General features: G+C 39.5%; 1 protein-coding gene across 9 annotated transcripts in view; it reads left to right on the forward strand.

Annotated features, from left to right (window-relative positions):
• Nucleotides 1-235: 235 nt before the first annotated feature.
• Nucleotides 236-13,978, forward strand: part of LOC100741138 (glutamate receptor ionotropic, NMDA 2B) — a 317,617-nt gene continuing 303,874 nt past the window's right edge. For 8 of the 9 annotated variants that reach the window (XM_033320050.1, XM_024366714.2, XM_033320051.1 and 5 more), the window contains exon 1: nt 236-448. The gene's annotated coding sequence lies outside the window, so the exon portion shown is untranslated. Of the gene's footprint in view, nt 467-13,978 lie in introns of all 9 variants that reach the window. The other variant, XM_024366713.2, reaches the window with a different exon arrangement.

Consider the following 13,978-nt stretch of genomic DNA (forward strand, 5'->3'; position numbering starts at 1 on the left):
AACTTCACTGTAATCATGCGAACGGTATCCTGTACGAAGTCAACGCGATCCCTTAAACTTTCTCCTTGGAAAATTGTGAAATGTCGAGCGCTAATCGTGGCCAACCTTCGGAGAAGAAGACGCGAGCAACCCCGCATCCGACTTCCGGAGCGAAACGCGTGCGCGGGTGGTTTTAATGGGGGTAGGGGGGTGGTGGCGGGGGCGCGGTCGCGGGTACAGAAGCGTCGCACTTCAGTTGGGTTTGGTTCGCGTTTCGCGACTGGCCTCTGGCGCCTCGAGGTGCCTCTTTCGTTCCGTTGATCCGCGCACACCCGACTTCGTGGTTCGGGGACTTTCGCTCGTTCGTTCGTTTTTCCCGTGCATCTTCAAAGTTGCAGTGCGAGTTCGTGCAATTCCACAGACAGGTCCGACGCTTCGTTTATTTCCAATTGGACGTCGTGGATGGAACGTACGTGTCCGAGATTTCGTGAGTGAAATTTTGTCTCAGTGATTGACAAAGGGTCGCAGTTGTTCGCAGTTGCATCACTGTCGCTTTCGCAATCGTAACGAACGAAAAAGAAAGCAAGCTTTCGCGTGTCATAAGATGTTCGAAGGGTAAAACGTATAAAACGAAAAGAGGAGATTTCGTCGTGGATGTTCGAACGTTGTCGTTTCCTCGGTGATAGATCACCTCGATGATGTTCTCGTTTGCCAAGACAGATGTTTTTACAGGAACTTGCGCGAGACGCTGTTTGACGGTCGAGCGCTACGTATCTAGGTTAACTGACGGTATTTTAGATAGAGTACGAAGTTCGGGCATGCAAAACGTTGATCGACGTTGGACATCAATTCCTGAACGCGAGAGAGACCGACAATCGCGTTCGTCCTTGGCACTCGGCTATTCGAAAAGTTTTCCTCTTGATCGTCCAGATTTATGAGTTCCACTCTGATGACTCGACAAGAAACCCTTGTTTGTTTGTCTTTTTACGATCGTGTATACCATTTCGCCGGGATGTTTGCCTTTCGCCAAGTTTTGATCGATGCCAGATAGCAGGATCGGAATTCGGCTTCGTAACGTATCGCGTTGCAAAGGTGTCGCGTAGCAGCTTTTATAACAGGATGCCGAAGAGCGGCACAATTACCCCTACAAACGCAACTACCTGTGTATTCGATTTCACACGATTTTTCAGTCTCCTCGAAACGTAGACTCGTCTGGATTGCGCGATTCCATTCGAGTAAAAACATTTACATGGCGCGCGAATGCGTAGCGTATCGGGTCGTATTAGAGGCGAAGGTCGATTCGAGTTGGTGGAAAAAGTAGGAGTAGCCAGTAGCTGGGTCGAACGAGGTTGCCGATAAAAACGCGGCGGAACGATTTTCCAGTGTTCAAGTTGGCTGAAACTCGAATCCTAATTGAATATCCGATTCGCGATACACTACAAGTTTCACGACTTTCCTCTTTCATTAATTTTAATTCGTATTTTTTATCGGTTCAGCACGGTCGTTCTTTTTACGTTGTAGTCGGCGCTATTTCATCGAAGAACAAAGTTCGAAGATCTCTGCGACTCAAAGAGAAAACGTTCACAGTTGATGCTGTGCGAGTCAATTTATTCGCTTCTTATCGTCGAAGAAGAAGAAAAATAAATAGTTGGAAGTTTGGTTCTTTGTTGTAGGAAAAATTCTATTATTAACAGCGTTTTTATTCTGCTTTACTTTCGAACTAAAACGTATCCGGTTTTATGACAGCAGCTATGAAGAAACGCGATCGAAATAAAAGTTGAAATTACAAAAGTTCGTAGCATGGTATTGTTCCTTGTTAATAGCAAGTAATTATAAAATATCGTATCGGCAGAATCGACAGAAATAATATTGCCAGTGCCTGTAACGTGCTTTTAGAAGATTACTAGATAGCAAACACGCAGAGTTTACAACCGATTACATGCTAAATCGTTGATTGTATTTTCTGATTCATAGCCACGAATTGCGGTTCATTGTCCGAGAATGCAGTATCCAATACGTAGGTAAATTCTGTAATTGATGCGATCAGATTACTCTGTTGTTCATAAATGGATTTATCATACTGTTTGACGTAGTATATAAATTTCTATTAAGAAGATTAATCAATTAAATTTAATCATGGATGTAATATAAATAAGTACAATAACAATTTATTATGTAGTTTTATACCAAGCGACGTAGAACGAGGCATAACGTGATCCAATCAGATAATTCGTGGATTAATTTCACGATATCGGTTATTGGTCGACGTTCGTGTGTCGTTGTACCATATTTGCGCATATATGCAAATTCGGTCTTCTATCGCGACCAATCCACGTAGTTTTCGATTTCCACACATTACTTTGATGTAATCGATTACACGTAAGGATAAGCTCGTAGTACAACTTACGACAACACAAAGATACAGATCGTTAGGCAACTCTAATAAGATTCAAGACGACTTTGATTTTAAGATAACAGACATAACGCAAAAACCTGTTAATCCAGAAGTCTAGAGAAAAATTGTCACTCTACTTTTCTCCGTTTCCATCATACATACAAATTATTTCAGAATATTTTATTTTTCATTCTCGCAAGTTTCTATCTCTTGCGTAGTCGACACGCGTCTTTCTCGTCGTCTCCATCGACTCTTGTATCCATTTTTATTATATTCTTTGCAGGAAGATAATGTTACTGCAACAGCACATAGTTGCAACGTTAGTTTATTTTTCAAATCATCGGCAACCTGTACTTTAAAAGCAATTTGGCATCTATATCGTTGATTACATTTTAGTCGTTATTAAATTATCTCGCGGATCGAGTCATCCTAAAATCAGCGTATTTTCGGTCCATTCACGCTTTTTAGTACTATAATCTTTCAACGAGAATCTGCGCAAAAACTTGAACAAATCTGTACGATTAGTCGAGCGACGATACATCAACGTGATACATGCGTGTAACTCCTTTATTAACGAGACTTTAAAGACCAAGTCCATCGATTTTCGATCAATCCTCGGATCGAAGCGGAGAACCAAGCCCTCGAATTTCACCTTTACACGCGATTTCGTGGCTTCGGCCTGGAATTTATTTTCCGCTGCACGCAAGAGGAAACAGTCGCTGTATCTATACCGGGCAAGAGACCGTGTAATCCTAGTACAAGCTCGGGGAATGGTTGACGATTAAGCCGAAGCATCGTCGAAGCGTCAAGCGTAGTTTAACCGGAGAGTTCATTATAAACGCGTGTAAGGACCGTGACGACGACGAATTTTCCCTCTTTCGACGAATTCCGCAGCAGAATTTAAATTCTTCGTCAACAGCTTCGTTGCTTTACAACGATTCAGACTATCGTGTCGAGCCTCAGCCTCCAAACGAAGTTTCGTAGAAGAAGTTTCGCCAACTGAAGTGTCCTTTTGTCCCGATACAAAGACGTGAAACGAAAACGAAAACGAAAACGAGGGCGAACAACGAATTGAATTTCGCGAGTGACGCTGCTCGGAACGTGAACGAACTTCGATGTTGCGATGTTGCACATAGCCGATTCTGTTGATTTTTTTGAGAAACCTAGAAGCAGGAAAGGGCGGATACTGCGTGGAAAGGGAAATACGATCGTGTCACTCTGTCAGTATCGCGTTACAATCATTCGTCGAGCAGAAAAAATATCTCCACCGATTGACTCAAGTACCGCATACTTCCTGGCATCTTTTCTTCGCGATACGTGACAGGAATCGCGATATTCGTCGCTCCTGTTTTCCACCTTGTTTCGTTCTATCGTCGATGCGTTTAAGTATTATTAGTGGTTCACGGAAGACGGAACGTTGACGATGAAATTGAAATTCGTTCTATTTTTCTTTTTCCATCCTTATACATAGCCGCTTGTACGTCTTAGATCAATTATTACTTTAATGATTATAAATAATATTTCATTTTTCATACATCCTAACGTCTTAATTTTAACAACAGATAACGGTAAGAATTAAAACGAAATTAATAGAAACGTTCCTTTCGCAATCGATCCTAGAATCGCTTTTTTATTGTTCAGGTATCTGTTTTAGAAGATTTTCTTTTTCGACGGTTTTATGTAACTTTCGAAGATCTTACTCACATTCCGAGAATATCTGCAGTTATGGAAACTTTGACATGGCAGGGGTTAGGTTGCTTTTCTTTACTAAAAGGATGGAGCAGCAAAATTTCGAAGCTGTTATTTCAAGGGATTTAACTTTGTCCGATGCACGTAATTCGAGCATGAAAGAGGGTTTAGTATTCTTGTAAATACTTTACTCGGCTACGAGGATTCGATTCGAATAATTCATTCGTCGCGGTAACGAAGTCGTACATTTATGCACACTTTTAGTTATGTTTCCGAAGCGATGCGAATATACCACATACGTATCTATCGTCGTTAAAAAGATTAATTCTTACTTTCCATAAGAACCATTATTATCTCGTTCTTCCATATTTCGACATTCATTATGCGTCGAAGGTATCCGATGATCATATTCCCATCGAGCTTCCGTTCGCTTGATTTAACGTCTTGGTATACGCATTACATACACATATTATACGTGTTATAGAAAACATTTTCAAACATCGTTAACGTTGTAACGAGACACGATCATCGTGGTTGTATCGATAAAATGTGGAACGAACGCGAAAAGAATCAGAAATTACGAGATATTTGTTACAAGTGCAAAAATAATTAAAATATTTGAACAGTCGTTTTACTACTAGCGATAAGTTACGATATTAATGAGACCAACTTCAGCGTTAATTATATGTTTAAGATACTATTCACGCTGTGTACTAATTTTCTACAAACTATATGTTTGTAGCAAATGTTTTGTAACCCCTGCGACAATTTTCAGGATTTATTTCAAACCGTACCAATGTAATTAGCACAGTCTTTCTTCGTTATAACGCTGATAGAGTTTCAAAAAGCTTCGTCTAAGAAACGCGATATATATTCGTAAAACTTTCCTAATACTTCTAGCATTCTAATAGTTCTAATACTTTCGTGAGTATGTGTATATAGACACTATATGTTCTGTTTTATTTGAAATAAAGAATAATTATACGGAGCGAAGCTATAGCCAAATAGTTCAAAGAGAATAATACAATGAATCTGCGCGTGAAAATCTGGAAAATGCAAAATCCTCGTTAAAGAAGGGTTTACGGTGGTGATGCGATTTAAGCCGCGAGTTTGCGCCAAAAATTTCGCCTATTATGGGCATAACGGCATGTTCGTTGCGAAACTTCCAGCGCAATGAAATGTTCAAGCAAAATTGGTTTACGTGAGATTTAACGGGCAAATTTCCGCGATAAATGAACGCGGTCCAGTATTTGAAACGGTCGTATTGCCGTTGCGAACTTGCGATTCTTGCGAAATTCACCGCGTACAAATAAACGTCGACCGGAATCGTTGAAGCAGCCGGCGGAATCTCGAAACGAACGGATTAACGTCACACGAAACGCGTAAAACTGATTGATCATAACAGTTTCTATAATCGGAAAACCGTTGGATGCCGAGACAATCGGGTATCGATTCCCTTCGCGTGTGACACGACACTCGATCGTGTATCTTTGCCAGAAACCGTTCAAAAGGTGGCAATTACGCTTAAAAACGATCCGTGTCAAGACTCCGTTGACATATTTCGTTATCGCTTTTTCGATCTGATTATCAATTTTCCAACTTTTTGAATGGAAACATCGTTCCGGCGGCGAATTAAAATATGCTTTCGTTTGTTGATTTATCAACGGTTGCATTGTTAATTCTGCAGTAATTCAGAGCACATGTAATATTTCGAAGGAATATTTAATTTCTGGAATATAATTAAAATACCGAATCGCTCAGATAAATTATTATTTCCCAATGGAATTGAAATAGAGACGAACGTAGGTGATTATCGAAGCTTTAAATATTTTATTCACCGTTTTATGGAAAATACGTAGCAGTTTGCAATTTTTGGTACACCGTACGCGTACATCTGTATCGATAGTTGCCAACAAATGGAAACCGACCAAATGTTTTACATTATAAAGGAAAATCGTACCATCGCATCGCTTAGTTAAACGAGCATTCGAATCAACCGTTGTCAGACTTCGATTCTCTGCTGGAATTTCCTGTTTTACTCGGTGTAACGTGAACTTTCTCTCGCATACGTACGTTGCAATTAGTAACTACGTAAAGTGTGATTACAATTCCGGTTTAATTAAACGTAAACTTTGTAGCGCAAATAATGAAATTTTGGCAAGCGACAAAACTTGCAAAGACAAGACAAAAAATCACATATTACGATAAACGTGCGCGCCAATAGGGAAAGTATTTGTCGACGGCTGGTTCGCGTTTTCGACATTTTGCACGCGCTGAAACTCATCGTCGTCTAATCCACGTTGCAGCGTTACAGGCGACGCTGTACCCTGCTGAACGCTGCATAAAAGAATTCAGAATTAACATTTCCAACATCGCCGAGGGATTAATTGCTTTTATTTCAACAAAGTGTCCTCAAGTTTCCATCGAATCTCTTTTGTTCGCCTCAAAGGGCTATTCTTCAAAAAGCTCGGACGCTTCCATCACCTCTGATCGATCATACAGTTTTTCCCTCTGTTTCCATGCAACGTCACTCTCCAATTTATTGCGGCAATAAAGCGAATTCCTCGAATACCTGGAATCCTGATCTTCGAGATATTTCACCGGTATCGATGTTTTTCGAGATTCCAAAGAATCTCTGTCACACCCTGCGTGTTATATTTAACGAGTTTGAAAGTCGCGATACTTTGTAAAATTATACCTCAGGGTAAATTCTTGTTCTTGCGGATCTTTTACGTTACTTGGATAACGATGACCCACCGAGGCGGAGAGATTAATGCGTACGGTTTGGTAGAAACAAGGCCGGCAATAATTATTCGCGTAAAACGGCAAACGCTTTTTAATTTCTCGATCCAATTTGTTTTTTCGCCGCGCGTAAATTAATGGTGATTTACGACGGTGTGTTATTCGCGTCTGGCGTCGTGACGTGACGAAACATCGCAGAGAGGGTTGCAACGAGCTTGGTATTCTTTTTGGAAACACGCGAAACCTCACCTTGTCATCTGCTCGTTGTGCGCGAGTGATCGTGCTCGTAGTAATTAACGATTCTTACAGTCGTTCGAGTTTTCCGAAATTTGCACGTTCGAACGTCGTTCTCGTTATTCGCTCGACCGGTTTCCACTTGGAAACATTTTACCTTTCCTACCGTGGCCATTACATGTGCATTACACAGGAGATTGGGCGTTAAATAAAGAAGTAGAGTTGAGCAGAAACTATTCATCTAAATAAGGCTGGTTACCGCGAGATAAATTACTTTGTCCACATACGAGTATCATCTTGCGGTTAGGTAACGGTCGTGTTCAACGAAGAGTTTCCAACTTCAGATTTTGCTCGCGTTACAACGAAACGGAAAGCTCATAAGCTCGCAGACGTATAGTACCTTATAGGCATATTTTTGGAATTTTTTCCGCGCCATTTTAAAATTTTCTTGGTGCTTTTGCAACATAGTTCGGTATTATTATCTTTTAGGTTAGAATGTTTCGAAAGCAGTGATATTACGAGTTGGCATTTGTGATATTACAATTTTCATAATTAAATTACAAAAGCAATTCAATCGACAGAGCTAACTGTGTATGTTTCGCGTTTTATTTAATTTTAAGAGCAACTTGTGTCGTTCAAACGAAACAGAAATGCTATGGCTATTCAACGTATTTAAGAATGTATCTAGGTATCTGTAAAATGAAGGTACAAATTCCACAATGTTACTAACATTTCTGTTTCCTCCATGAAGCATCACCAAGTGAAAGAAGAATAAATTGCCTGGATGCTTTCGTTCATCGTTCCTATCGTTCCTACTTATAACATCCCTTCGATTCATTACAATTATGGTAACCGATTTATCTAGTCCAATGGCTGAAAACACGCCATAAACAATGCTTAACTTTCTAAAATATCGCGATTCTCCTTCTTGGCTCTTTCTTCTTCCTCTCTTACGTACCACCAATCATCAGCTAACGACTATAATCTTTTGATCAAACATCCCTTCTTTCATCCCCTATTTCCTTACACTCGGTAAATACGAAAGTCACACAGAGAAGAACAAGTTAACCCGCCGTTTTCACGGTTGCCTGTGAACAAGTTGAACGAGAGTGGAGCGTTCAACCCGTCGTCGAGAGGGACATGCCGGGGGCGTGTGTACGACGAGTGGAAGCATTCATTGCGACAGTAAAAATTGTCAGTTAAATCCCCTTGAGCCAAACCACGACGGCCACGAGCAGGAACAAAGGGGTGAAACGAATAAGCCTGTGGGTATCGTTACCGCGCTTAATTACGCTGTTCGCTCGAGAGTTGTCGTTTTTATGACCGTTAAAATGGCTACGCGAAGTTTTTCCGGCAGGCGCGTCGCTAAAATAATTCGCGATAAATAAGTACAGTCGGCGACAAAAATAAGCGCATAGGTAGTGGCAATAAGACCCAACCAAGTTTCGTTAAACACGGCTCGTTAACGTAGAAATTTACCTATGAATTTCAATTATTTGGCAAATAATCGACGTACTACATGAATATATATCAAATAAATTTGAATGACGTCCGTCGAATCGGTCAGAGGAGGCAAACGAACGCGTGTGATCGAGACAATTTTCGAGGCGTTAATTCTTGATACGTTACTGTTTAACATCGTGCGAATTAGTTTCACCGTATATTACATGTAATAATTTGAGCAAATAAACGCACTTTTTGAAGAGAAACGAAGCATATTCACTTCAAATGCAACTTTGGATACTGTCGTATAGCCGAGAATTCGAAGCAACCCATAACAATGATCCGCGTAAATCCGCTCCTGAATGCGACAACCGATTGTCGTTCGCCAGCCAATATCCGAAGCCCCTTACACCTATCATGCATACCGATCCCGCTTGTTGTACAGTGGTTCGATTAAACTTCATCGATATCCATTTCCATTACGTCGTCCTTTTTGTCCGATCGTAGACGCCTTAAACGTGGTACGTCCTTTCCTGCGTGTTGCCAGACCGCTTTTCACGTGGCAACAAGATGCTCGAGGCGTGTGTTTCGTTCCTCCGGGCTTGATTTATCGGCGCTGATTAAGTGGTCGCGCGTAATTAGAAGGGTCAACGAACCACTCTGGCTGGCCTGTTGAACCGAGAACAACAGAGAACTGTTACGCGAACTTCTTGCTTGACAAGGAGCGTCGGTTGATTGGTAAATTTGGCTGGTTCGCTGTTTTGATTTGTGGTAAAGTCAGATTAATTTTATAGAGTAATTTACGATATGAACCTGGTCTTTCGATGTATGTGCTACCGTTGATACTTGCAAATGTTTCGGGCGTACAGATGGACGTAGTTGTTGATACGAGGCAATTGCGAGTTTTCGCGTAGTTACGTGCTTTGCAGTGCTATTTCGTTAATTTATGGTAGACGTAAATGACAATGCAAATGATTTTATCCTATGAAGAACGGACGTACGTGTGCGTCTTTTGTCTATTATTATTTACTGGTTTAGTTGTTTAGAAAAGAATGAATTTAGTGGATGGATTTGTTCCAATGTTCAACCATTTTTAAGAACGTCAGGCTACAAGGATTTTAAGCCTTTCTCTCGCGGTTTACTTTAAAGCAGATGTTCGGAATATTTATTTTCGTCGCGACTCTATATGCTGCTTTATGTTAGAAAAGGGATTAAAATATTTCAATCAAATTATATTAAACTATTATATATTAAACTTATTTACGAAAATACGCAGACTATTTCGCGTTTAATAAATTTAGAAAGTAATTGTATATTCTCTTGAATATAGTGACTAGGCGCTTTAATTATAGTGGGAAACATAATGCATTGATACAATTGGAAGAAAGAAATTGTACGGGCTGCTATTTTTAATGTAAATGCTTTACGCGCATAATTTTCAATCGATTAATTAAGCGAACTCGATCGTTGTTTACCATAGTATCTCGCACTTCATATCGATAGGAAATATATTTATCGCTTCGATCGGAAAACTCGACGCACGAACATGGAAGAAACCAAGTATAATATCGAATCAGTATTTTTCGTTGAGCTGCACTCGTTACGCTATTTGCAGCGTGAACGTTCACCGAAAGAACGTCGGTCTTTTTATCTCGTTCGTAGCACAGTTTGTACATCGAGTATGCAGATGATGTTTGGTCCTACGAAGTTCCTTTGAGATGCATGTAGAAGCCTTTCTGAACACATGCCACGAAAATCCAGGTTCCCCGAATGACGAAATTTTACACTCTGGAATTTCAACGTTCCACCGTGTAGCAAGCGTATGTAGCCTTCAGATCTTTCTGCTAAAATATCTTTCGGTCTTTTTGTATTCAGAATTTTTTCTCAAGATTTTATCCGAGTTCTTTCGATGTGTAGCATTTTACTGTGAAATTCTCTTCTACGCGTAATTACTTATTTACTTATTTTTTACATACATCGTATAAATAATCGTTTTTGAAGGATTTAAATATCCTACTTTTTCTTCCATTCCTGAGTGAAATACATTCAGTTACTTCTCATCGTGTCTGAAGTCGTTAACACTGTTAACTCAGTTGATTATTTAACCTGTTAACAAATTGGCAAACTTTATTATTTTCACTAACGAGTATAATTATTTGCGAGTTTAGGATTTCTAAGCGAAGAGCGGTGTTCTTCCGTATTTGCATTAAAATAGTATTTAAAAATATATGGTAAACTATGAAAATCCCGAAGAAAATATAAATAAAAAATCTTGATGAAACATGCTTACGAATATGGACGAAATTTCTAAACAGAAAACCAACTGATATTTGCCTAATCATTGTTCTGCTAAAGTTTCTTTGTTTCTATCTTTTGAAGAGAAATTCAAACGCATAAAAATTTGTCTAGCAAAGCGCGCATCGCGATCATCTGTCAGCACTCGATACTAATCGATCACTGTCAGACAGCGCGACAAGGTTCCGTGGTCGATGCGCCATTTTGCCGTCAAAGTACGAAGGTTTATAGACCTATATAACTCATTGTTAATCGATGGAAATAGGTCAACACGTGCTTAGAATACGAGCTTTCTCTCCTAACTGGCTCGTTTTTCCTTTAGATATAAAAAGAATCAAAGGAAGGAAGCAGTCTGTACTCCCTCGACGAAGCAAAATAGAATTGCTCTAGTTGGCTGGCAGATCCGACGATTACAACATCCTATGAACTTGAACACTGTGTCTACGATATAGGACGAATTCTATGTACTTTCTTACAAATTTCAAAGACGTAGTACAGTACGTTATTTTCTATGTTTCTCTATTTTTACGATGATGACATTCTTCTTACGCTAGTATAATTTTTAATATCGTTTCAAAGATAATTCTTTTTTATTTTCTTTCTCTCTTTATCGAAAATTTATATCTGTGTATATTTTTAGAAGAAATAGAATTAAGCTTTCAAGATCTAAAGATAGGAAATCGAGTGAAGCGATAAAAAGTTTCGAAACTGTTTGCATAGAATTTCGCAATAAATTTCTTCCACTGGTAGATTCTTAGCGTCCGAAAGAAATAATTAAGATGTAAGCCCCTTAGCCATAGTTAAGATATGACCCTTTAAATTACATATTCTCATTATATAGATTAAGAGAACGAAGTAGTTTCAAAGAATGTTCTTTTTCACTTTAAAGGTTGAATCAAAGACAAGCCAACTTTCATATCTCGCTCGTTCTCTAACTCTTCGAAAGCGCCAACGTCTTCTATTTTATATCTTCAACTTTTCTCTTAAATCAGATGCCTCTCTCGTATTTCGTAAAAAGATATTATACATGGATGTCCGCGGCATCCTTCGCCGTTTGAATTAGAAAAAAAGAAAAGAGAAGAAAAGACAAGAAGATAGAAGCAATTGTCTTCTGCTACAGGGTTTAATAGCCATAAAGTATCTGGTTTTCCACCGTGAAAACGATAATTAAGAATTTATACGACGGTCAATAACGACTCTTTATTTCGATACATCGACGAAGCAATCTTTTCGCGTTACTGTAACGCAGGCTCGTCGAAAACAGCGGCGATATTAAAGTTTAATAGATTTTCGCGATTAATATCGTTCTTTCGGAAATAATAGCCGAAATCGGTTCGCGTAAACTATCTGTTTTACATTACGGATTAATGGACACGCTAAAACGAATAACAACAATATCTCGTGTCCTAGCGATGGATATCGGCGATCATCTCACTCGTGAAACAACTTCAATCGATGGAATTTAAAAAATTACCAGCGTTGGTACTCGTGCGAATTCCAGCCGAACGTAACTGTTCAATTTTTCGCTATTTCGTCGGCGGTTTCACGCAAAAATAGAATTTCCTCTCGGTTTACTCCGGCGAAATAATTTTATCGATCCTTTTCACTAGTTTTATTACTTTCGTCACGGATGAAATGAAAAAAAAAAAGGCAGAAAAATGCCATTCCTTCGAGCTTTTCCCCATTAGTCGAGCAATTGAGGCAGAGCCATGCGTTACGCGTAACTAATTCATGGTTATCGGTTGCTTTAATAAATCAATGTCCGGGATACGAATGTTCCTATCGTATGATAATAACTTCGGGGAACTAGAGTTCGCCCTGTGAATACTAATTTCGCGCGGAACTGGAATTAAACGTACCAACCGGGAGCCATTTCGAGTTTCCGTGGACCATTACGGAAGATTTCGTTTTTACTTCACAGGAACGGATTCGACGTCGTTTATCCGACGCAAGACCACGCGATAGATTACGTTCGTATTTTCGCGTCCGCGTGTTACTCTGTAATTCTCCGGGATCCAAATACTTCCTTTCCTTGTTATCTGCAACTTCGATATTTCATTCTTGCATTGAAATTAAATTCTATTCACAGCGGTATAATTACGCTCTTTTAAAATATGGAGTTTGAAGTAATTAGAAATAATTAATTCACCAATGCCATTTGTTGGACTTGCCAACACGCATCTTGGGCTCTCGGCTAAAACGATCTCGCGTGCTTCTAAACTGCTCTCGCGGCAACTAAATGGCTTGAGAGCGCTTTCTTGCTCGCAACGGTATATCCATGAATAAATAAATTGTATAGGATTATTGTATTTTCTACGATCATGATGCGTCGAACGTTACTTGTGTTTGATCGTAACGTCGATTCTATCTTCTTCCATCTCTGAAGCAAAATATCATTATACGACATCTACTTGTTGAGAATTGTGTATCTTGGTAGCCGAAATAATGTTATAGGAACACTAAATTTACACTTGGAATTAATATTAGAATAGTTATTTATTTATTTTATGGACGATTTCTAAGATATTCATCGATACACACTTGCTCGCGTCTCAGCACTTTCTTCTCTACCCCGACTGTTACCCGACTGAAAAAAAGTTTACACTCGCCTGTTTTCGAGACGCCACGCATATACATATCTCCACACACTGATACCCACATACAAGTATCTCTTTTTTTCTTTTCTTTTTTTTTCTTCTTTTTTTTTTTTTTTATTAACGTGGAGGAAATTCGCACGGACACCAGGTCGCTCTGGGGAAAAACGGCGTGGTAGTGCTAGACAAAAGGTAGCGCCAACGGCGCACAGAAAAGTCCTAAGGGGCGACCACCCATCTTAGTGTCAGTCCGTGACGCACGCTGCTTAACCCTGGCGATCGAATGAAAACCAGCATTTTCAGCGCGCTCTCGTCGTTGGCACATACAAGTATCTCTACTACGTATTTAACCCAGTCCAACGTACAAAATTATACATATCTCAATACTACTAAATGTTAATCGACGAATGTGGAAGATAAAGAGCGAAAGTATTAAAAAACCGAGATACATGATCGAATATGAGAAGAAAATTTTGAAAAGGAGAAACGAAAATCTGAAAATTTGCAAAACTGTAGAGATTTGAAAACAGTCTACGAGCCGCCCAGCTCATCGCAACTTCTCCGTTTCCAATTTTTGTTATTCTTCGTGTTCATAACGATCCGGTGT

This window comes from Bombus impatiens, unplaced genomic scaffold (genome assembly GCF_000188095.3).
Source record: "Bombus impatiens unplaced genomic scaffold, BIMP_2.2 scf_0233, whole genome shotgun sequence".
In the NCBI taxonomy this organism is placed as follows: domain Eukaryota; kingdom Metazoa; phylum Arthropoda; class Insecta; order Hymenoptera; family Apidae; genus Bombus; species Bombus impatiens.